Below are 2,661 nucleotides of genomic sequence, written 5' to 3'. Positions count from 1 at the left end.
GGAAGAACAAAGATTCCCAACGACCGAGAAGGAGCAAGGATCCTCGCGGTGGAGCGTCTACACTCTTAATATTTTATATTATTCAGCAATATAAAATCAACAAAATCTGTCCACATTCCTACACCATTCTATAGTTTGAGAATAACTTTGAATGTAAGCCAATGATTCACTCTATCCAATGATCATAGTTGGAAAATCCAAACAAAACCCGCCATTGGATCAACTCTTGAGCACTCAAGATTGTTGCCACCTTGCACATCCTGCTGCAACGCAGAAACTACCGTGCCTGGTGAACCATCCCGGACATGCTGTCATATAGACTTGCAGGGCACGTGCTCATGCAACATGTGGGTTCACAACATCACATGTTGTCGTAGTCAGCTTGCCCATTTCTTTTCTTTACTTTTCTCTAAGAAGTACTCCCTCCGTAAACTAATATAAGAGTTTTAGATCACTACTTTAGTGATCTAAACACTCTTATAGGGAGTACAAGCCCGCCATGTACGTGAATAAATATTGGTTGCTGCACTAACGTACGTGGCAGGACATGGTGTCCAATCTCCATTTAGTTCCTAATTTTGTGTTACCAAATAAAACATGTGGTTCATTTTTAAATTAAAGTAGTCAAAACCAGCATGGAGCTAATCAGTCACATTGAACATTCTTTTCTACCGGCAAAAAATGAACCTTTTGTTCTGATATATTTGCAAAAAGATATATTCATAATCTCACATGTTATTCTCGATTACCCAAATGATAATTTATTACTATTTAGAGCATGCACTGTCTTTGGTAAGACAATTTTATCTTAAGACTGTCACGTAATCTATAGGAGACATCAAAATATGTTGTAGTGGGTTATTTTTAGCTTATCTTTGATAACGCGATATTTCTAAATATTTGGTGAGACATAATGTTGGTAAGAGATCTTTTATTAATGAAGAGAAGACATGCATTTTCTGATGGTCTATCTCATCCACCTCATCATTTATCCTACATGGCAGTTCAATGATAATACCATTACAAACACGTAAAACCGCTTACCCTTATTTTCAAATTGGTTGTAGTGTTACCTGCAATTAAATAATAAAAAAATGTGTAATAACTTGTAACAACATCTCTATATCATTGGGAAAAACATCTATATGTTTGGCATGTGACGTGCAACACGGAAACACATCATACATCGCCCACCTCACGCATTCACCATATTCTTCGGCCTCCCTGCGACACCTAGTTTTTTTTAGAATCTATGACACCTAGTTATAGTATATCCAGCGACCTGTATCGCTTCTCGCTCCTTGTCCTTATAGCCAGCTTAATTTCCCTTTGAGCAAATGTCCTCCCTAAGCCCGCATTAATTTCCTGGGCATGCTTCTTTCTACTCAATCTTGCGTGCACTTTGAGCATCTTGGCAACTCCACTGCTAGCTTGTTGGCTGATCTTGCAATTGACGCTGACGCATTGCAACACTCCTACAAGGCCCAGAGGTTAATTTGAGAATATGTACACAGAGGTTACTTTGACATACATGCCTTGTAAGTTGACAGAAGTCATATCACTTTTTTTAAACATGTCGTAAAGTAACGCGATAGACCTTAGATTAACATGCGTTGAAAAATGTCTCATCTTGCAATTGACGCTGACACATTGCAGCACTCCTACAAGCCTCGGAGGTTAATTTGAGAACAAGTACATAGAGGTTAATTTGAGATACATGAATATATGTCTGATAGAAATCATATCACTTTTTTTGGAAAACATTTAATTGCCTTGAATGTATATAGTGCTCCGTCCTATTAGTTGACTTAACCTCGAGATCCAAGTTTTGGAAACATGCCGTAAAGTAACGGGATAGACCTTCATTCAAGCCAATCACATGTGTTAAAAAATTAAAAATTATCAAAAAGGAACGAGATAGACCTTCAAGCCAATCAACATGTGTTCAAAAAACAAAAATGTAAAAAATTACGAAACAAGGTCCTCGAGGTTAATTCAACTAATAGGATGGAGCACTATATACATTCAAGGCAATTAAATGTTTGGAGTGATCCATCAAATCAGTTAATTTAACATCGAGGCCACTTCCCATCCGGTCACCATCTTATGACTACTCAGGTCTCAGCACAGTTAACATGGGAGTTCTGTTAGACGAGCTATCGGTAGGGAAGCTGGTCCTTGCTGCTGTAGGATGCCCCTTTGCGTTCTTTATTGCGTACCCGGATGACCGCCTGTTCCTGCCCAATGGTCAATGCCACGTCCCCCGCGAATGTAGAAGCTTCCCTCCCTCGTCTAGCGTGTTCGCATGTGATACATCTCCAACGTATCTATAATTTTTTATTGTTTCATGCTATTATATTATCTGTCTTGCATGTTTTATATGCATTAATATGCTATTTTATATTATTTTTTGGACTAACTTATTAACCTAGAGCCCAGTGCTAGTTTCTGTTTTTCCTTGTTTTTTAGTTTTATAGTTAAGGAATATCAAACGGAGTGCAAACAGAATAAAACTTTCACGATGATTTTTCATGGACCAGAAGACACCCAGCAAACTTGGAGTTGAAGGCATGGGAGTCCCGAGGACTCCACAAGCCAGGGGCGCGCCCTGAGGGCTTGTGGGCCCCCCGGAGCTCTCCTAACCCTAATTCTTCTTCTGTA

The sequence above is a fragment of the Aegilops tauschii genome, chromosome 4 (assembly GCF_002575655.3).
Source record: "Aegilops tauschii subsp. strangulata cultivar AL8/78 chromosome 4, Aet v6.0, whole genome shotgun sequence".
Taxonomy (NCBI): domain Eukaryota; kingdom Viridiplantae; phylum Streptophyta; class Magnoliopsida; order Poales; family Poaceae; genus Aegilops; species Aegilops tauschii.
This window is presented reverse-complemented; position numbering follows the sequence as displayed.